This window comes from Schistocerca nitens, chromosome 4 (genome assembly GCF_023898315.1).
Source record: "Schistocerca nitens isolate TAMUIC-IGC-003100 chromosome 4, iqSchNite1.1, whole genome shotgun sequence".
NCBI lineage: Eukaryota > Metazoa > Arthropoda > Insecta > Orthoptera > Acrididae > Schistocerca > Schistocerca nitens.
In genome coordinates, this window is record NC_064617.1 from 162,379,481 (window position 1) to 162,403,887 (window position 24,407).

Below are 24,407 nucleotides of genomic sequence, written 5' to 3' on the forward strand. Positions count from 1 at the left end.
ATTCGTTTTAAACATACGTTTCCTTCAGAAAGGTCTCCGATTTATGAATTTAATATATGTCATATTTCAGGAGTGAGATCTCCTACGAATAAAATCAGATTATTACTGAACCAGTTCACAGCGATTTCTAACTAAGCCTGTTTGGAGCTTTAGGGCCCTCAAGGCCGAAGTTATCTCTGATAACTTTTCGTAACCATCCTTGGAGTCGTCCACCTTTCCCTTCTTAACTTGCTACATCTTTAGTATTACTCTTCGACCTTTAATTCCTTCCAGCACAATTAGTCTATTCACACAATTTTTGTTCATTACCTTATCTTCTCATTATTCGAAATCATGGTTGACAAAACTATTACTTCCTATTTCTTCTACTTTAACTCCTCTCTAAATCATAAAACAATCATCCATATGTTTTTCGTAAACATATTTACTGCTTTGTTTCTGTAAGTGTTGCAGAGTTTATTTCCTTTTCTTTCACATGTTCAGCTAATTCCCTTCGGTCCCAGTGGCTATTTTTCAGAACCGTTTTCTCTGGTTCCTGTTTCTTTACTTATGTCGTGTCCCGTTGATCCGTTCCGTTTACTAGGCTAGAGCGAGTGCTTTAAGTACGTTTCTTGTGCCCCAGAATGTGATACTAGCTCTATCGCATTTAAGACTGGTGATGGGGCTGCCATTTCTAAGCTTTACTTGCCACACTCACCTAGCACAGTGTGACACAATGTTGGTTCTGTACACGATGCTATAGTTATACCTTCAATACTTCGTCAGACCGTCTTCTGGTACGTAGGGGACTCCGTGGTCAGGTCAAGTTAACAGATGGATGACAGAGGCTGTACATTCATGTCAAAATCCCATTACTACGTGACGCCAACGTTTCATGATGAAATGATCGTGTATCACCGTCTATAGTTTTACGTTGAATTCTGCCTGTGTTGGTGTCTCTGTTATAACTGCAATAATTCTATCGTTCATTCAGACATGGAATAATAGCTCACAATCAGGACATGGCAATAGACACGGCTCCTGATAGTTCTAGTTGCTTTAATGGCTACGTGAAGTCACAACCGTTGTCTGGCCTCAGTGACGTGGAAAACTGCGAATGCTTTGACATCACATCAGCAACATCCATGACAACGTCAGGATAAAAATGAGAGGCAGAGATGGATGGTGCCTTAAATTCCCTTTTGATATCCTCTTCCGGAGACAAGTAAATAAGTGTGTTAATCACAGTATATTCTGGAAACCCACGCACACGGATTTATATCCCCACTTTGCCAGCTACCACAGACCATCGCACAAACGTTCTCTTCTTAGGACCTTTGTACGGCGAGTGGAAGCCGTTTCTGGAAACTAACCGAAGAAACTGAGCCATTTGTTGAAAGTATTTGAGGAGAATGACAAATCAGGCAAGCCACTTCAACGAAGACTAAGCAAAAGACCCGTGAGAAGGAAACGAAGAAACTTGTGCTTTTGTCGTTCTGTAGCTATCACAGGAAAGATTAACTGACTCTCAAATATGAACAACAGCGTTTCAGTCTTCAGAACAAATCTGGTGGCTTGTGAGATACAATTTGTGGCTCAAAAATTCCGAGATATACAAAATACTATGTGGATGTGCACATTTTTATATCAAATGGATTGTACGTAGCGCTTTTCAGTGATAAGCACCTTAAATATCCTGACAAGTGATTCCACCTACGGTATTCGGAGAAATCGGCATTATCAGAATATACTCAGGATGACAGACATCGAAATTCATTCTCACTACTTCGATTAAACAGACAAATATTTTCTTGAGTAGCGTTATAACTGAAGAGACTGGGATACTAATTTCTGACAACACCTGCAAGAAGACGAGTAAACAGAGCCTGAGAATACTGTTTCTTCCCACCTCGAAACATGTTGCGAGCTAACATCCCTAAGATGTTCGGGCTCACATGCGGTTCCCCTTCGTCGAAATGTCTTGGCTCAAACTCAAGTATTCAATTACTTAATGCCTCAATAAGGTGTCATGCTGTCATGGTTCAATGTGTTGTGTGTCGGGGAAATGATAATCGGACACTTAACTGAAAATACTGATATTTTAAATTTCCTATAGCTTTTAAACAAACAAAGTTACAGAGTTGATATGCACAACGTTTGTCGTTTGAAATATGCACTTCTATATGAAATATCGATCGTTAAGATCGACCCAAGCGCTCAGATTTTAGCATTCAGGTCTTTGTTAAAAATCTTACTAATTTCCTTTTAACAGTAAATCCTAAACTATCATAGATATGATCATCAAGTTTTATTGGGATCGACATGAAAATTTATGGAGGATGGCAGATTAATATTACTGTGGGTCAATTCCTTACATTACTACAGAATTAAATATTTTTCAAAAATGTTTCCCTTTATGAACGATCTTAGGTCAACCATATTTAACACTGCTATGTGCCTTTGGCCACAAACGGCCTCTACTTGGTTTCCATATGACTCAGGTTCTCTTCTGTATCACTCGCACACTACAGCACGAAAGACACCTGAGAATTTCCCCATCTCGTGGCGAATCTGCGCACAGTCCTGGACAAAGGATTCTTTTCACAATTACTGAAGGCTGACTGTTTCGGCAATTTACTTAAATGGGAGAGAAATGCTCGATAATTTACTCACCTCTACTTCATAACATGTTGGCGTGCCTTATGTGTTATGAAGTAGCACCCAAATTAATAAGACACAAATTCATAATACAATAACATAAATAACCTAAGCGCCAGATCAATAGTATAACTGTTTGTAGTGATCTTGAAGCAGCATGCAGTAAATTTAAAGAAACTTATAGCTAACATAAATTATGAATTGTGGCATATTAATTAAATGCCAAACAAATTATTCCCCCAAAATATTCTCAGGTAAGTAGAAAAACATTCATCTGTCTCCCTTGGTAAGCATTATTAATTTTCATTTTTCAAATTATCTCTGACCTCCATTCACTCAAATAGGCGTGACCATATCTTATAATTAGGAAACTACAAAACAGCATAAAACCATCCAAAAACGTAAGCCCAACACATACATACACATAAATAAAACTCCTATATACCCCCAAAAACCTATTTGTTACTCATACTGTGCACTGATTTTTGAGTTGATACCGTTCACCAAATAATCGAGTTTTCCGACCTCCTAGTACTCAAATGTGCATCTAAGCTCTCTCTTTATTACTGCACATACCTTGTGTTAAGAAAAACCCTTATGCGACCAAACAATACACAAGCTACAATAAATCGTGATATAATACATTGTTAATTACCCCTCAATTTCGTACTTGTCACAAAATAATTCATGAATTGCTTCTTTCTCCCAAATTTCATTTCTTTTTCTTCTAGACCTCTCGCCAGCTTAAACTTCTCTCGAGTGTACAAATGAGGCAATAACGATAGTCATGTTCTACCGTACCATTGCCCATCAGTTACAATAAAATCACATTCCTCATTAAGATACCATTCTGTCTACATGTCACTTTCTATATTAAAATCAAACTCACTGTATTCTCCCTTAAAATTATCGAATTTGCAGTTACAACATCATTATTATGAAATAAAGGGTTACGTTTTACTTCCAAGTCATTACAAACACCTTCACAAACAGTACTTTCAACAGCCGCTGATACATCATCTAACTCGCTACATAAAACCTCATTTACCACCATCGAAAAATCACCAATATAAGAACCGTTCATAGTTTCACCATCCTCTGCCTTTACATCACTTAAATTGTAACCTCAGGGTCGTGTAAATTCAGAATCAACAGTAACATTAAATTGCACAGCGTTTTGATTTAAACCTGAGCATTATACCTTGTCCTCTCCTACGCGCTCCTGATCCACATTAATTGCAGAGCGCACAACAAATACAGATCCACATTCATTCTCAAATAAACATTCAGGATCCACAGATCCATCCCGAATTTCGGGTTCACCTCCATTAGTAGAAAGATACGCACAGATTTCTTCCCCTGAAGTATCAATAACAGCAGCTTCAACTTACGTAGCTTCAACACATAACATGTCATTAATACCTTCCTTCAAAAATATTTCACCAATATCCGCTGAGACACACACAAATTCATCAACAACTGACAATACTAATACTACACCGCCCTTATTGTCCTCCTTAACAACTTTCGTTATCAAAATAACACCATAATCATCACCGCTGTTTAGTAGCTCTTTAGAATTTTTTAAACTCCACCAAGTTCAGCTCCCCCTCATCTTCCTTTTGGCACATAGAATCTTTCATTGTATTAACATTCACACACTATTTCGTCTCATATTCCTAAAACAAACCATTTAACACTAAATCGGTATCTCTCATTACCTATTTGATTCTCATGTCTTACCAATTTGACTTCAAGATTCTCACGCTGCCGATTTATTAACACCTACCACATTCCCGTTTACTCGCGTCCTATTCACGGCCGTTTTACACTCCTGGAAATTGAAATAAGAACACCGTGAATTCATTGTCCCAGGAAGGGGAAACTTTATTGACACATTCCTGGGGTCAGATACATCACATGATCACACTGACAGAACCACAGGTACATAGACACAGGCAACAGAGCATGCACAATGTCGGCACTAGTACAGTGTATATCTACCTTTCGCAGCAATGCAGGCTGCTATTCTCCCATGGAGACGATCGTAGAGATGCTGGATGTAGTACTGTGGAACGGCTTGCCATGCCATTTCCACCTGGCGCCTCAGCTGGACCAGCGTTCGTGCTGGACGTGCAGACCGCGTGAGACGACGCTTCATCCAGTCCCAAACATGCTCAATGGGGGACAGATCCGGAGATCTTGCTGGCCAGGGTAGTTGACTTACACCTTCTAGAGCACGTTTGGTGGCACGGGATACACGCGGACGTGCATTGTCCTGTTGGAACAGCAAGTTCCCTTGCCGGTCTAGGAATGGTAGAACGATGGGTTCGATGACGGTTTGGATGTACCGTGCACTATTCAGTGTCCCCTCGACGATCACCAGTGGTGTACGGCCAGTGTAGGAGATCGCTCCCCACACCATGATGCCGGGTGTTGGCCCTGTGTGCCTCGGTCGTATGCAGTCCTGATTGTGGCGCTCACCTGCACGGCACCAAACACGCATACGACCATCATTGGCACCAAGGCAGAAGCGACTCTCATCGCTGAAGACGACACGTCTCCATTCGTCCCTCCATTCACGCCTGTCGCGACACCACTGTGGAGACCTCACGCCCCACGTGTTGAGCAATTCGGCGGTACGTCCACCCGGCCTCCCGCATGCCCACTATACGCCCTCGCTCAAAGTCCGTCAACTGCACATACGGTTCACGTCCACGCTGTCGCGGCATGCTACCAGTGTTAAAGACTGCGATGGAGCTCCGTATGCCACGGCAAACTGGCTGACACTGACGGCGGCGGTGCACAAATGCTTGCGCAGCTAGCGCCATTCGACGGCCAACACCGCGGTTCCTGGTGTGTCCGCTGTGCCGTGCGTGTGATCATTGCTTGTACAGCCCTCTCGCAGTGTCCGGAGCAAGTATGGTGGGTCTGACACACCGTTGTCAATGTGTTCTTTTTTCCATTTCCAGGAGTGTATTTTGTCATCTCCAGACTTGTATGCGGTAAAACTTAGTTTATCGATCTCCCATTACGCTGGTTCATATCATCAGGTACCAATCACTTAAATCTACGTTCTTGGTGTTGGTCCCTGTAACTAAAGTATCCGTTCCCATTACCCCTTTGAAATTTATCATTCGATGTGTTCCTGTTACAGTTTCCCTCATCTGTTCCGTTGATAACTTCCCGGATGTCTGTCATAGCAAGTACTGGGACTGTAGTTATGATCTACACTCTGAAAACTATTTGTCTGCTCACTTTGCAGTTTATAATTTATATACAAAGTCCTAAAATTCGTCTATTGACTTGCTTGGAACTTGCACTAGATTCCACTGCAAATTTTCTGGTAACCACCTTTTCAACGTCGCAATTTCAGTTAGCACTCCCAATGGACGATTCACATGTGTTAATCTTGCAATTTACGTTTAATAAATTCCCACATCGACCCGTTCCCAAATTTAAATGTTGGCACTTTCAGAAACTCATTTTGGCGTCGCGTTTGCTTCGCTTCACTCCACAACTTCTTCAGGAAACTGCTTTCAAATATTTCATAGGTAGTGAACGTATCACTGTGAATAATTGCTCAGGATTGCGGCTCAGCTTCCAAATGTCTTTTCGCGAATTTTATCTTCGCCTCGTCGGGCATTCCCCTTATAAAACCATAACTGTTTGCTGCTAGTAAATTTACTGGGTAATATTTCCCGTCGTCTCCAAAATATTTGACCGATCCCGTATTCTTCCATCGAACACTGATCATTGTAGAGGTCTGACGTGCAGGTAAAGAATTCCATTCGCTTTTTGTTTCTCATTGATTTGTTTTGAACTTCAGTATTTTCAATTTTAATGCCAAATTCTACGTCTTCCTTTACTTTATTTACTTCTTTCTCCCCTTTACCTATTCGAACGGGTAAGTGACTAATAGCCTCGGTTGTCTCAGCCATTAGGGCATCTTGCCTACTCATACAATTACTTACGTAGCCTCCCTGATCTGCCAGCAACTTCTCCACCTTATCACTGAAATTTATCTCCGCTTGATCTACCATACAATCAAATATCCCAATTTCATCAGCAATGTAGCCCATTGCATTCCGTATGCTATTTAATTTTCCGTCTATCAATTGCTCAGTTCCACTAGCCATTTTACCTACTTTTTCTTTCACACTTTTTCTTTCGGATTGAACCGAATCAGTTTTGAAATTTACGTCAACCATATCGGTTTTCACGGAATCAATTTTTTATCCTAATCCTTTTATCATTTGCATTAATTGCGACATCATGTCTCCCCCAGATTCATCTCTCTTGCCTGATTTCAGAGTATTTGATCTACTAAATTCACCACCGATCACGCTCTCCCAGTCCGGTTGGGGTTAAGCGGCTTGCTAGTGTTTTCGGACCTATACAAACTCTCTGACTCCTTAATATTAGAGGCGACTATTGTGGCGATTGAACTACAGAATCATACCTAATCTCGCTATCAGCGCCAGAACTTAGTTTTGTCGTGCTGTATCTTTCTACATGGTATTGCTGCCGATGTTGCAGCTGTAGCCGAAACTGAAGAACAAGTAGCCTCTATTGTAGATCTGCAACCTCCGCTGCGGGATGAATCACCGTTGAAGATGGCGCTGCTGGCTAGCTCAGAGCCTCCACGCAGACTGCCTAAACTGCCACAGACCTGGGACCTAGTTCACAAAATGTCATTAACTTTGGAAATTACAATTGTAATTTAGGAACTATTAAAGAAAACTAATATTTAGTGCTGAATCGACCATTTAACTTTTGCGGGAGGTCCTGCCTATCGAAGTTCAGGTAATACTTTTGTATACACTTTGCAGAATTGAAATGGAATTCTAAATTCCGCAAGTAACACTTTCCAAAATCGAATCCTGTTCGAACGCTTTGCCGGATTCCTATCCCTCAACTAACACTTTTGAATTTCCTATCCCGGACGAGTCCCCAATTGCAATCTAATATCCCTAAGATGGTCGGGCTCACATGCGGTTCCTCTTCGACCAAATGTCTTGGTCAAACTCGTCTAGGGACTGAACAGCACGTGTCGCATTACACGCCATAAATCAGACAATTGTGACCCTTTGGTTAAAGTATCTGGCTGACGGCAAGTTTGCGAAATACAAAGTTAACATAAAATGTAATAACAGTAATAATAATAACGGGAACTAAATTAATGACCCATAAATGGTGTAGTCCACACTGTAGTAATATTGTTAGAATAATGTTTTATTCAGAAAGCAAACTAATTGCGAAAGTGGTCATATTTAGAGTTACTGTTACACTGGAGCGCATATCTATTTGACACAGTTCGATCACTCACAATCTCATCGCGAAATACATCTACGCGAAAAGTTAGAGTTCACACCAGCCGCGCGGCTGCGCACCGCTCAGAGACAAAGTCCCGCTATACCACACAACTCTACACTTTCTAAGTCGTTTCATTTCCTAGCTGTCGAAATACCGACTGTCCGCTTTCACGTCGCAGTCTGAACTGTCCCTTTGGTATCTCCAGCCGAACTGTCCGCTTTCGCGTATGCATCAGCACTGTTCCTCTTTCCCATCCCTGGCCGCGTTTCCCGCGCACCGAATGTTCTCGCTCAACTGACTAGGGCAGTTCCCTTTCCTGAAGACGTTCATCTGACGGGCTACAGCTTATTCTACATTATTTTGCATTTTAACATGTTTAAATAATCGAAGCTTGACCACTTTCACGTTCTAAATAAATTGGCAATAATATCCATTGTTACATTCTTTTACATAAAAACAGTACAGTTTCCTTCTTAACTTTGAATGTCACGGCCAGTAGCCTTGCACCAAAGTGTGTTCTGATAAATAAAGAACAAAAGTTAATAGTATACACTAAACTTTACAACAAATATTGTATTATCCAATGATTCATTGAAGTGTCACGGTGACAACTGCTACGTTTGCTCGGATGCAAACGGCTTCTACTGGGTTTCCCTATGACAGGTTCTCGTCTGTCTCACTCGCACACTGCAGCACAATAGACGCCTGTGAATTTCTCCATCTCGTGGCGAATTTATGCACGGACCTGGACGATCGGGTTTGTTTCACAACTCCTGAATGCTGACTCTTTCGGCCATATATTGAAATGAGAGTGAAATGCTAGTTAACTCACAATGTGTTGTATTCTTTACACTTCTTGTAAGTTGAAAGCTTAGCATCAGAGCCGAGTACGTCTTATATTAGTGCACCAGCCTCTGACTTAGCAATGTCTATCATTTTGTGAGAAAATTTTGCCTACTGGCAATGCTTTCTGAATTCTGGTACTCAGGTCATGCGTGCTATCGCCGTACTTAATCGGTAATGGTCGGTAGTGCTCTCTAACCGTGCTCGTGAGTGACAGTTATGTTTGAGTAATATATTCTGGCCAACTTTTCTAACTGAATTACCATGTTACTAAAGCCATTAGTAGCAGTGCTTTGATACCTGGAGACAGGCGCTATCACTGGCCAATCGCTCTCCCTACTGTATTCGCTACATACAATGAAGAGCCAAAGAAACCCGGCATAGGCAAACTTATTCAAATACAGAGACACGTAAACAGGCCGAATATGTCGTTGCGGTTGGCAACGGCTATATGAGACAACAATTGTCTGAGGTAATTGTTTGATCGGTTACTGCTGCTACAATAGCAGACTACGAAGATTTAAGTGAGTTTAAACGTGGAGTTCTAGTCGACGCACGAGCAATGGAACACAACATCTCTGGGGTAGCGATGGAGTGGCGATTTTCCCATACGACGATTTCTCAATCATTTGCTTTGGATATCAGGAATCCGGTAAAACATCAGATCTCCGACATCACTCCGGTCGGCAAAATATCCTGGCAGGTGTCAACGACGACTGAAGAGAATTGTTCAACATGACAGAAGTGCAGCCCTTTCGCAAATTGCTGCTGATTTCAATACTGGGCAATCAACAAGTGTCAGAGTGCGAACAATGCAACGAAACATAATCGATATGGGCTTCCTGAGCGAAGGCCGACTCGTGTACCCTTGGTGACTGCACGATGCAAAGCTTTATTCCTCGCATAGGCCCGTACACAAAGACATTTTACTGTTCATGACTGGAAACGTGTTGTCTGGTCGGACGAGTCTCCTTTCAGATTGTATCGAGTGGACGGACATGTACGGATATGAAGACAAACTCAAGAATCCATGGATCCTCCATGTCGGCAGGAGCTTGGTCCATCTGCCGGAGACTCTGTAATGGTGTGTGGCGTGTACAGTTGGAGTGATATGAGACCCCGGATACTTCCAGATATGACTCTGACGGGTGACATGTACGTAAGCATCCCGTCTGATCACCTCCATTGATTCATGTACATTGTGCATTCCGACGGACATGAGCAAATTTCAGCAGGAAATGCAACACCCCACTCATCCAGAATGGCTACAGAGTGGCTCCAGGAAATCTCTTCTGAGTTTAAGCACTTCCGTTAGAACCAAACTCCTCAGAATTGAACATTATTGAGGAACGTGCTGTGCAGAAGAGATTTCCATCCCCTCGTTCTCTTAAGAATCTATGGACAGCCCTGCAGGATCCATGGTGTCAGTTCCCTCCAGCACTGCTTTAGACATTAATCGAGACAATGCCAGGTCGTGTTGCGGCACTGTTGCTTGATCGCGTGGGCCTTACACTATATTAGGCAGGTGTATTAGTTTCCTTGGCTCTTCAGTGTATATTCGCACTACTTTATTACGGTCTTCATAGTTTAGCGCGAAGCGATTATTGTTTTACTGTTGCAAGAGGGACCATGATAAAACTGTGTGTAGCTCAAGTAATTTGAAACGTGTAACAGCTGGAGTTAACAAACATAGTCTGCAATCTGCCTTTCATATTAAATCAACTGAATCCACTACAGTTAACTTCCTAAAATTACTAGCAAAATAAAGCAAGCTATTGCACATTTTGTAGCGAAGACGAGAAGTGTAGCAGTTCCATAATATACTGAACATCACTTTACATGTGGAGATAGGTGACCAGGACGTTGTATCCTGCAACCGTATCGCAACCATCGATGTGTGGTGAGTTATTTGATACTGTCAGTGGCCCCTCGATATTTCGGAAAAAACTGGACAGGAAATGTAATAAACTGATATTTTGATTCCATATTTGCTGTGCAGTGTGCGTGTTTATACAACAACAACTAGGGAAAGCGAGAATCGTGCTGTAACTGATGAGCCGGCCGAAGTGGCCGTGCGGTTAAAGGCGCTGCAGTCTGGAACCGCAAGACCGCTACGGTCGCAGGTTCGAATCCTGCCTCGGGCATGGATGTTTGTGATGTCCTTAGGTTAGTTAGGTTTAACTAGTTCTAAGTTCTAGGGGACTAATGACCTCAGCAGTTGAGTCCCATAGTGCTCAGAGCCATTTGAACCATTTGTAACTGATGTGGAGAACACTATTGATCGGTATAGTATTATTTAATTTAATAAAGTAGCGTTGCTAGTTGGGAGAAATCAAATTGTGGAGACAACTGAAAAGATAGCAAGAGGCAGAAATAGCTAAAGTCATGTTAATAATGTAGGAAGGCAGGATGTGACAATAAAATATTTTAACAATATGAGCGCAACCTTGAATTGAAATCAAATTATCCTCAATTAAACAAAAAATTAAAGATCATTGTCGAGAACTGAACAAAGTATTGGATGATAATTATGAAGAAATGAACAAAATAACTGATTACCGTCATCAGGAGCTGAGAACAACTTGGAAAAGCGAAGTTACAGGTTCCGTGAATAACGAAAATTCCAATCATACTCAGGGAGTCAGTAACACGGCGAAGAGAAAGAATCCGGTTTGGTTAGTGTTCAAGCTCAAAGGAGAATTTCATGAGACGAATGAACCGAATACAATTATCCATGACATCATTTTTATCACGCCAAAGTCATGTGATGAGAATTCCTCAAACTGATTTCTTATATACGGAAACATTCTTCTGGTCTCAAAATTAAAGTCTCGACCAAATATACATGAATACTGATGTTAAACGAAGTTTGATAAAAGAGGATTTCGACTTGTTGATGAAAGTAAGCTACAATGATAACAGCTACTCTACTTTATGGAGGTATATAAGAGCGTTAGTTGTGGACAAAACTTGCATGTTGGCCCTTATATTGGCAGAAAGGGTGGCTTAAAAACTTGCATCTGCGAAGTTCGAAAGGTAACTGACATCGGCGGTGTGCTGACCTTATGCTCCTCCGTATCCACGTCCGGTAGCGCCTAAGAGCTGAGGATGACACGGTCGCTGATCGGTACCGTTGCGCCTTTAAGTCCTGTTCCAGACGGCATTTCTTTGTTTGTTTTAGACATAGACAGAGCATTATCAGGTCAATGTTAAGCCAGGGATCGGCAGAACGACGTACGTAATGGATCAAGCCACTCCGGGAATGCCAAGAATCACGATCGGAATGTCACAGCTGTATTGGAGAATAAATTAAGATAGAACACTGAATTGCGGAAAGAAGATAAAAAGGGACTGGAAAAAGAAGAGGATTAAATTTCATGCTTACTACGTGAGATAGTTACTTAGAATGACTTCGTAAACATTCCTGCAGATGAAAGATAAACAACCCTCGGTCACTATTTTTAACAAATTAATCTGGTTTCAACAGTGCTAGGAGTGTCTTCCTCAGAATTTAAATCAAAGAATGGTCTATATTCTATAACATGGTCACGGAATTATCTCTAAAAACGTATGATAGAGTATTTCCTTTGAAAGTATTGTTATAATAATTTTACTTCTGAGCACATTGTTGAAGCCACAGTGACCACTACTTGTGTTAATGTTGTTCTGAAATTTGTAATGAAGTACCACCTATTAAGAATGGTATATTTTACCACAGCACCACTACTACTACTACTACTACTACTACTGCAACTGCAGCTACTAATAGTAATACTAAAAAAAAAAGCTGTGCCACAGGGTTGTTGCACTTTTTCTTTCTGTACTCCACGGAACATTACTATGGGAATGAGCCAAAACTGAAGATCAATAACAGGTGATTCCCGCAGTCAGCACTAGCCCTCACAAAATCATTATTAATTTCTCCACATACCAACAGGATCATATTGTTTGTAGACAAAGTTACTGGTATTTTACTGCAACATCTACAGCTGCATGGTAGAGCCATTTCTGTTACTAGCTCTGCAGTAATACAAGAGAAATTACAAAAGTACTCAATTACAGTGATTCCCAGTTAGTTTTCTGATAATAAAGTGCATATATGTCTGTACCACTTTCCATGTTTGTTGTGTGAATACGAAAAAGCTGTTTTTTTGTTTCTCTTTTAATTTGTGCACCATCTGAACGACTGGTAGTACTTATATGTTATTCATAAAATAATAAAAATGTCAAAAGGGCATTAGTCACAAAGATATTTAAGATAAAAAATACTGTGATGTCGAGCCACTAAGAGCTGCTCGTTACTTGCGTGGTGCAGGTTGCAAATCGGGCTTTATGAGTGACATACAAGTACCGCCAGTCGTTCACGATGATTCCGTACTTGTACCCTATCATACGGTTTTCGTCATAATTCTGTGACCATGTTGTAGAATATAGACCATTCTTTGATTTAAATTCTGAGGAAGACACTCCCAGCACTGTTGAAACCAGGTTAACTTGTTAATAAGAGTTCCCGAGGGCTCTTTATCTTTCAATTGTAACTATTCACGGACTGAACGTGCAACCATGCACAAAATTCCTGCAAATTCATTGTCTATTACTACGATAGAATATGGACAACAGACTGATTGAGAACCCCAACGCCCCCGTGACAGTGTGTAAAAACTGCCGTCTTTGAACAGTTTCAGGCTATGTTGTGGGTGATTACTATGCACATATTTGACAGAGTGTGCAGTGGTCGTTTTATTAATATGTGATCCTTCATGTCTGTTTTGTATGTATTACTCACGTACTGAGGTGTGACGCCAAATCCTGTTGAAGTACGTGCCTCTTGGCCTTTTGGGAGCGATCCGGCTTTTTTTAACGTAATGGGTTGACGTGCTTTCCGCTATGCGGCTCTGCTAATCACGATTCTGTGGAACGTGCTGCGTTCTGTATACTTATATGGATATGATGTCTGTTCTTTCAGACATGACCATTGATGACATGCAGCCGATTCTAACGAAATAGGAATTATAGATTAATACCTTCAGCTGCTGTCAGACCTTAATATATATCAACGGGGACAGGTGAAAATGTGTGCCCCGACAGGGATTCGAGCCCGGGATCTCCTGCTTAAATGGCAGACGCTCAATCCATCTGAGCCACCAAGGGCACAGAGAATAGTGCAACTGCTGGGCCGCCGGCCGAAGTGGCCGTGCGGTTAAAGGCGCTGCAGTCTGGAACCGCAAGACCGCTACGGTCGCAGGTTCGAATCCTGCCTCGGGCATGGATGTTTGTGATGTCCTTAGGTTGGTTAGGTTTAACTAGTTCTAAGTTCTAGGGGACTAATGACCTCAGCAGTTGAGTCCCATAGTGCTCAGAGCCATTTTTGAACTGCTGGGCCTATCTCAGGCACGCCTCCCGCGAGACCCACATTCTCACCTTATATGTCCACACACTACATTCGTAGTGTTCCCACCCAACACACTCATTACTCGTGGAAGACATTCTCAACAAGTCCCGTAAGACTTTGGGTAATATGTGTGCATCCACAAAGAAGAATAACGTCATGGCCAATTTGCCATAACTATATACGTATATGGATATAGTATCTGTTCTTTCGGACACGTCGCAGGAGGCGTGCACGAGATAGTACCTGTAGTCGCACTATCCTCTGGGCCCTCGGTGGCTCAGATGGATACAGCATCTGCCTTGTAAGCAGGAGACCCCTGGTTCGAGTCCCGGTCGTAGCACACATTTTGACCTGTCCCCGTTGATATATATCTACCCCCGTCAGCAGTTTAAGGTATTAAGTTATAATTTTAATTTTGTGCTGCGTTCTGGTCGGTCTGTTGCGGGCTACATGGGGACGGCGTGTTTGTAAACATATCCAAATATGCTGCACGACTCCGTAAAACTTCAGTTGCATGTGATGCGCGAAGTTCCGGTCAGGTTCTATACAATGCATAGTACACACGAGTGCAGTGAATGGTTCAGTGAATGTTCAGATATTCATATGTGTGTGAAACCTTATCGGACTTAACTGCTAAGGTCATCAGTCCCTAAGCTTGCACACTACTTAACCTAAATTGTCCTAAGGACAAAAACACACACACCATGCCCGAGGGAGGACTCGAACCTCCGCCGGGATCAGCCGGAAAGTCCATGATTGCAGCGCCTAAGACCGTTCGGCTAATCCCGCGTGGCCGTTAAGTGAATGGTTAAGTTGAACTGCGATAGTGTTCATGCCACAATTTTTCCAGATTCTAAATTATTTATGTTCAAACATGCATTTACTTAAGTAAACTATGGACGACATATCCGTCTCTTGCCGGCCGGGATGGCCGAGCGACTCTAGATGCTACAGTCTGGAACCGCGTGACCGCTACGGTCGCAGGTTCGAATCCAGCCTCGGGAATGGATGTGTGTGATGTCCTTAGGTTAGTTAGGTTTAAGTAGTTCTAAGTCCTAGGGGACTGATGACCTCAAAAGTTAAGTCCCATAGTGCTCAGAGCCATTTGAAATATTTTTTTTATCTGTCTCTTTGCCCCTCTATTTTTTTCGTTTTTCTGTACTAACTATTAACATTTACGTGATTAACTTTGAAATAGAATGCACCTTCTGAGTACCTTTCATCTTTACAGCGCTGTGGAGCTGTAAAATATATGTCTAAGTACACCGCGCGCAGAATCAAGGTCTGGTGGGTGTTCTAGTTACTCGGTTCCTATTTGAGCTAAGAAAGTGCTGTGAAAATTTTTTGATGTAGCCCGGACCTGCGGTCATTTGATTGGCCAGAGGAACATCTGTCTTTCAGTACCTATGTTACAGTACATTAAGAAAGGTTTGAATGACAAAGAGCAGCTAACATCCAGGCAAATATGGTCGAATCGATGAATTCCTTTTGCAAAAGTTGATCATTTGGCTGAAATTCTCAGCTGGTGGAATTATTTGCATATGAACCGTTCGTATTTCAAGTGAAATTATGTGCAGAAAGTATCTTAGCCTGGATAGTTTTGGAGCGCATCACTTCTACACCCCAAACTTGTACGAATCGGATTAAATGTCGGCTGTTGAGATATGATTGTGTAATGTCGAGTTAAATACAGCACGTAAAATTCATTCTAACGTGAACTGAATGTAGGGACACGGTTTAAACAGATTGAAAGAAATTAAAAATGTATTTTTACGATAAAATTCTAAACACACTTTCAAAAATCTTTCTTCATTCAGATTTTATGTGCAAAGAACACGATGTTTTTTGTTCAGAATTGCGAGAATTGGTTGAAATGTTGTTAGTAGCTAGAAAAATGCATGTAATTAATGGTCAACTTTTAGTTTTGCCGAAGTTTTACCCATTGCCACAACTGAAGCTACATGTTAGAAAGACAGTAAAGGAAACCTATGTAGGGACAATATTCGCCCGAATCAACAAAAATCTACAGCGGTGCCAGGTTAAGGCGGTATGATGTCAAGGTTATTGCCGAGTAAATGTTGGAAATCAAAATGGAAAATGCTTCCACCACAGGAAATTAGCCCTGGACAGAGTTAGGGATGTAAAAGAAGGGAATAGGCCTTTCGGCTAATCTGGAAGATTCAAAGACATTTAAATAAAAAGCCTTGAGATATTCGTACTTGTTTACGAATTATCCTACTTCCCCAATGCAGAGAGCTCTCATAGCTGCAAGGTGTTGGCCCCTTACGCCGGAGCTTCGAGTCCTCCCACTGGCATGGGTGTGTGTGTTGATCTTAGCATAAGCTGGTTGAAGTAGTATTTAAGTCTAGGGACCGATGGCCTCAGCAGTTTGGTCCCTTAGGAATTTAAACACAATTGAATATTTTGAACCATCTGCTTAATATACTGTTCGTCAGACTTCTGAACCAAATACATCACTGAATATGCGTATCATGGATCAGAACCTTCGTTTCTATGTCTGTAGAGGTAAGTAGGCATTAGATGCCTGACCATAGGTCATGTAATATCCGTAAGTAACGGGCCGCTTATAAGCGCACGCGGTGATTGCGAATTTGGGCGCCGAAACGTCAACGTGAGTTCACTACAAGGCTCCTCAAACCACTTTAGACGGTTCTGTCATCGAGACACGGAAAATTATCGTGCTGAAAGGTGAGGTGGCCGTCCGGGAATACATCAAGCATGAAGCAATGCAGGTGGCTCGAAACTGTCAGCGTGTCTTCGATTACTATTACAAGTCGCATGCTAGCGCACGAGAATGTCTTCCATAGCATAACACTCCTCCTACCAAGCTGCGACTGGCATTTTGCATGTATCGAGCCATCTTTCACCTCGATGATGGCGCTGTGATGACGACCGTCGACCTAGTGTAGCATAAATGTGATTAACCCAAAGAGCTGACGCGTTTCTACACTACTGGCCATCAAAATTGCTACACCAAGAAGAAATGCAGATGATAAACGGGTATTCATTGGACAAATATATTACACTAGAACTGACATGTGATTACAAAAAATGGTTCAAATGGCTCTGAGCACTATGGGACTTAACATCTATGGTCATCAGTCCCCTAGAACTTAGAACTACTTAAACCTAACTAACCTAAGGACAGCACACAACATCCAGTCATCACGAGGCAGAGAAAATCCCTGACCCCACCGGGAATCGAACCCGGGAACCCGGGCGTGGGAAGCGAGAACGCTACCGCACGACCACGAGATGCGGACACATGTGATTACATTTTCACGCAATTTGGGTGAATAGATCCTGAGAAATCAGCACCCAGAACAACCAAATCTGGCCATAATAACGGCCTTGATACGCCTGGGCATTGAATCAAACAGAGCTTGGATGGCGTGTACAGGTACAGCTGCCCATGCAGGTTCAACATGATACCATAGTTCATCAAGAGTAATGACTGGCGTATTGTGACGAGCCAGTTGCTCGGCCACCATTGACCAGACGTTTTCAGTTGGTGAGATATCTGGAGAATGTGCCGGCCAGGGCAGCAGTCGAACATTTTCTGTATTCAGAAAGGCCCGAACAGGACCTGCAACATGCGGTCGTGCATTATCCAAATGAAATGTAGTGTGTGGCAGGGATCGAATGAAGGACAGAGCCACGGGTCGTAAAACATATGAAATGTAACGTTTACTGTTCAAAGTGCCGTCAATGCGAACAAGAAGTGACCGAGACGTGTAACCAATGGCACCCCATACCATCACGCAGAGTGATACGCCAGCATGGCGATGACGAATACACGCTACCAATGTGCGTTCACCGCGATGTCGCCAAACACGGATGCGACCATCATTATGCTGTAAACAGAACCTGGATTCAACCGAAAAAATGAGTTTTGCCATTCGTGCACCCAGGTTCGCCGTTGAGTACACCATCGCAGGATCTCCTCTCAGTGATGCAGCGTCAAGGGTAACCTCAGCCATGGTCTCAGAGCTGATAGTCCATGCTGCTGCAAACGTCGTCGAACTGTTCGTGCAGATGGTTGTTGCCTTGCAAACGTCCCCATATGTTGACTCAGGGATCGAGACGTGCCTGCACGATCCGTTAAAGCCATGCGGATAAGATGCCTGTCATCTCGACTGCTAGTAATACGAGGCCGTTGGGATCCAGCACGGCGATCCGTATTACCCTCCTGAACCCACCGATTCGATATTCTGCTATCAGTCATTGGATCTCGACCAATGCGAGCAGCAATGTCGCGATACGGTAAAACGCAATCGCGATAGTCTACAATCCGACCTTTATCAAAGTTGAAAATGCGACTGTACGCATTTCTCCTCCATACACGAGGCATCAGAACAACGGTTCACCAGGCAACCCCGGTCAACTGCTGTTTGTGTATGAGAAATCGGTTGGAAACTTTCAGCACGTTGTAGTTGGCGCCACTGGCGCCATCCTTGTGTGGATGTTCTGAAAAGCTAATCATATGCATATCGCAGCATCTTCTTCCTGTCGGTTAAATTTCGCGTCTGTAGCACGTCATCTTCGTGGGTATCAATTTTAATTCCCAGTAATGTATTTATCGACGATCAAATCGCTATCGTCCCGTGCTCATTGAAATCGAAATTTATGATGTTGGGCCAACGTGTGAACAAGTAGGGTGGTCTGCTGCGGACCTTTATGTTCAACAATGTACGATGAATGTCGTGCTCCGAAATTCTTTTGCGTGAACTAGCACTGAGCTGTTTTGGTAGACTTGCCACCGATCACCATCTATCCTACTTTACAGTGCAAGCAAGCCTCCGAACACCACGATTTGTCAAGCGTCGTGAACGTCCAAACTCTTAAGACCCAGCGGTAGTTTCACTGTCCGTCTACCTCTTTCTATAGATGCTCACGATGGTAGCACGTGTCCATTCGATCATCTTCGCCGTTTTCGAGGTAAACAAAAATGTTCAAACGTATGTGAATTTCTAAGGCACAAAACCGTTGAGCTCATCGGTCCATAGACTTACACACTACGTAAGCTAATATACGCTAACAACAAGACACTAGCCCATGCCCGAGGGAGGACTCGAACCTCCGGTGGGAGGGGCCGCGCATTCTGTGACATGGCGCCTGAAACCGCGCGGCTCGAGATAACCATTCAGGGGCTCTGCGTACTAATTATCTGCCCTTTCTCTAAGTGGCTTATCTGAATAGATTTCCCTATTTGCAGCCTCTATCTGTACCAGAGTAATCCCCCGTGCATGTCTCCTCCGCTTGCATACTTTTCTTACCACGTCACGTACATCCAGCTTCGCTCTGGGCAGTGGTCATAATGTATCTCCTTATCAGTGTATAATATCATACAGGTGATGAGCATACAGGTAATAGCTTAAAGAGTTTTTCTTGGTGGACAAAATTTCTGGGGTCTGTTTGTTCCTTGGAGGCGGATAACACCAAGTAACATGTTACTATACTTGACACGATGCTATATATTACCTGACTTGGGTACTAGCACTAACAAGTAAACAAAAGCACGTGAAGATGTTTTGATTTAAATACCTTTTAAGATGCCAGATAAGTCTTCTTTTAAACCCTTAGCTCCGTCCAGGAGATACTGGGTGGTTTTAGTTAAACTTTCCCTACTTAACACATTATAAAACTAAAAAATAATCACCATACGAGTACGAAACTTCGTAGCATTAATGTCAAGGACATGGGGAAGAGAAATAATGCAGAATCAGTGCAATTGAAACACTCTGAAACATTTTTAATGTGCTCTTACGGTACATAATAGCATTACACACTGGTACCTTTACTACTACAAAAGGGACTCAATACAGCGCCCATCAGTTTCCAGAAGAGTATGAAAACGCAGGATTGTATTCTCCACAGCAGAACGAAGCTTGTCTATAGGCATGCTGGCTACCTCTCTTACGCTGCGCTTTAGATCACCATATGTGTGAATGTTCCCGTGGTAAGCCCTGTTCCTCAGTTAGTCCCACAACCAGAAATCACAAGGAGCGAGATTAGGTGATCGTCCCTGCCAATCATTTTGAAACGATCGGCTGAAAATTCAGTCGTTTCCAAATGTGTTTCGGAGAAGCACGTGAACTTCACGAGCGATATGCGGTGGCGTCCCATCCTGCATGAAAATTGTTGAGTTCAATGCGTCTCTCACCTGTAGGGCTGACATAGCATATCGACGTAGCGCTGGCCAGTCGGCCAGTGGGCCTCACTCGGCAATGTGTTCACCTTACCCGTCAGAGGAGAATGAGCTTATTCTGTCCATAGGACAGTGCGTCGAAATCTGGAGGTGCTGCACTCTGGTAGCAGTTCACCAACACGAGTGCCTTTGCTAACATCACGACATCGGTTGTATCACCTCTCCTGGGCTCATGACCTTTCCGGTTAGTCCCTATACGACCGCAGAACCATGGCCTGGACAGATGAGTACGGATTTCATTTGGTACGAACTTATGGTAGGGATCGAGTGTGGCACAGGCCGGAGTGTGTTTATATGGAATTGACTAGGCCCTCTGATCTAACGGAAACGATCATTGGCTAGGTATAGTTATGTTCAGCTACGTGGAAAAGATTTGCAGTAATACGTGGGCTTCATATTCCCAAACCACGAAGGAATTTTTAGGGATCACTCTTCCCCATGTCACCGGGCCACAGTTGTTTGAGATTGGTTTGAAGAACATTCTAGAAAATTCGACTGAATGGCCACACGGATAGCCGAGCAAGAATCCCATCGAGGATTTATGGGGCATAATGGAGTGGTACGTGAATACCTTTGTGAATTTCGCTTCGAAACCCATCATTCTAATTTAGCCCGTACACCCCACTGTCCTGCCCGACTAAGTCTCTGAAATTACTCGCTGAGCACAAGAGCTGAAATATTCCGCAATACCGTTCTTTACTGTAACCACATCAATAAGTCTCTACTTATCAGGACACAATTTATTAGCACCAGACCATCTCGTACATTGAAATAACCTGTATGGAATGTGGAGGTGCTGGGATAAATATATAGTTATTGAAAAATTATTTCACACTCCTCTCTTTGTAAGGCACCTGTGAGGTTTTTATAATGTTTTACAGCACACTGAAATATTTCGGTTTTTAGACTTTTTTCGCTATGCTGTAGTGTTTTTCTTGTTTACAAGGTAAAAAATTATGGGTGTGAAGCACAGTAATTCCTTACATTCATATTTTTCTTAAGTTTTTTAGTTTTGTGAACTCCTCTCTGGAATGGCACAACAGCGGTTTTGTCGACATTTCTGCCCTCTGAAAAATTACGATAAGTGCAACACATCTTCATATACGCTGGCGTCCAAAATTAAAGCAACAAACTGCTATGTCTCCAACTTGTGTCTAATTCACGATATACTCACACAAACAGTCAATAGATGTCGTTAAGATCTTGTTCTGCATGGCGGATGGCATTCCGATCAACCGATAACAACACAAACATTGACTTCAGGCGACCTATCGAGCGGGGTAGTGTTTGTAGGATAGTCCCACACACACAATCGTTGCGTACAAAGGCACAGACGGTGCAGTATGACCCAGAGAAATGCCCACAGATCCTCTGCTATGGAGGGCCATAGAGAGAATGGAAGCAAGACAGCAGTAAAATGATGTGGACCGATGTCTTAATGTGAATCGTTCTGTTGTTTCTCGGATGAGGTGACAGTTTGTAGGGACCGAAACACTATCCCCCAGAGCAGGACAGTGCCGAGCACGTTCGACATTACCTATAGTGGACCATTATTTGGCTATAAGAGCAAGACGGTACTGCCTTAGTACTCCACTGAAACTGCCATCCGACCTCGCAGTATCCCGTTGACATTTAGTATCGTGGCACACGCTGTATGGAAGGCTTCAACAGAGTGACCTTCATTGTTACAGACCTGCTTTATGTTTACCTTTGGGGTGGCTTCACAGAAGCGAACGTCTAGAGTGGAGCCGTCAACATACCACCTGGACGGTCAAACGGTAGGCCTATGTTCTTTTCACAGATGAGACTCGATTTGGTCTTGAGGGTGATTAGCAACGGATTCGGATGTGGAGGGTACATGGAACACGATTTCGGGACCTAAATATTGTGGGAAGAGACCGATACCGAGGAAGATCCCTAATGGTGCGGGCATGGATTATGTTGATCAACCGACCACCTCTTTTGAATTTATAGGGGACAATGAACAACATTTAACTTCTATTAGTTCCCGTGAGGAGATCCTGGACCTTATGAGCGGTTGGTGCGAGTTCCTGTGGGCCCAGACTTCGTATTGATGGACGATAAAGCTCGACGTCATAGAACACAGGTTGTTGAGATTTTGTGGTGTTGGAAACGGAACGTACTGCACGCACGGCATGGTCTGCCCGCTCTCCTGATTTGAATCCCATAGAGAATTATGATATGCACTAGAGGGACGGGTTGCATGACGTCAGCCTCCACCAACTACTCTCCAAGACTTGTGAGTCGCTCTGCAGGAAGAAGGGGTGATATTGTCTTAACATGAGATTGATGACATCTTTCACAGCATGTCCCGACGTTGTCAGGCGTGTATTGGTGCCAGAGGTAGTCACGCACCATACTGAACACTTTTACCAGTTGTCAGAATGTGTGTGAAAATCCGTTGTTGGAGAAAAACGAAGAAAATTTATGTCTACCGTTATGCATGTTGCAGAAGAGTTCTGTATTCTTTACATTGTTTCTACTATACTATCACCTGTTTGTACCGTTTTCTGGCAAAATAAGTGTAACGTTTCAAAATTTCTGTTTATTGCTTTAATTTTGACACCAGTGGATTTGCATCACACCAGCGTGTACTATCGTCCTCCAGAAAATGTTGATCACAAGTTTTCTTCACTTCTTATAGGGAGGCGAAATCAACTCAATTTCAGTTTGCATTCCAAAATCCCAAGTTTAGGCATTTTTTATATACAAGGTTGTTATTGTTCAATGGTTCAGTTCTTCCTAATCATTACATAAATATCAATTAATGCCTTCCCAATTTATATTTAAGATAAATTGAAACCATCCGATTGATACATATTTTTGTATAAGTAAGTCATGCGCTTGCAGCATCATTTGTTAACATATATTCTCTTTTCAATAGATAAACAAACATTATGAATTAAAGTTAAAGTTGATCATTGACATGGGTTGTAGTTTAACTTATCATCCTTAGTTCATCGTACAGAACGTGACACTTTCAATATGATATCGTCATTCATGCCTATCTCCACAAGAATTCGTTATGGATTTCAGAACCATTTGTGGTGCCAACCGCTGCATGTAGGCATCGGTTGTTGGAGATCATTGTGGCCTTCACACAAACTAACATGTGCAGAATAAGGACGTTATTCAGTCAGAACTTAGCAACAAGTAATTCAACAATCACTTTCGTTTATTTGAACACTCACTAACGTGATGGTACATAAATGATATTTCTTCTTATCGACATTTCATCATCTTTCTGACCGTTCTTTTGCACCGTATAAGAAAATAATGGAGAAAATCCTGTTAAAAGTTTGTGGGCGGGTTGTTTGTAATAAAGCCTTATGCGTCACTTTTTTCAGCGGAAATGACTTTGACAGTCCTTGATACAAGCAATTATCTATGAACGGTCGAATGCAAGAGGTCAATACCTAAGGACTTTGTATAGCAAGCTGCGACATCGTATGAAACAGATCTGATGATGGTCATGAAAAACCGAAACCGGTAATCTGTTAAACAATAAGATTGTGACCATAGACGTAAATTAAAGGAGACTTTGTATAATTTCAAACGTGTGTGAGTCCCTGAGGGACCAAACTGCTGAGGTCATCAGTCCCTAGACTTACACACTACTTAAATTAATATAAACTAACTTATGCTAGGAGCAATACCTACACCCATGCCCGAGGGAAGACTCAAACCTCCGGCAGGAGCGGCCGCGCAATCCGTGACATGGCACCTCAATCCACGCGGCCACTGCGCGCGGCTTTGTATAAGTCACCTTTGCCTAATGCCCTGCAAATTTCGATGCGCCGTTTGTTGGGAAGATTTATTCATGCTGAGGCTGTGCTTTTGATTTGCGGCCCTAATCATGACTGCAAAGTGTGATTCATAGGCTGCAGGTGATCAGTAGCCACAAGTCACGCATACTCTCATCTTACTACCGACTGGTTCATTTCTTATTGTCGTTTCTATAAATTCAAG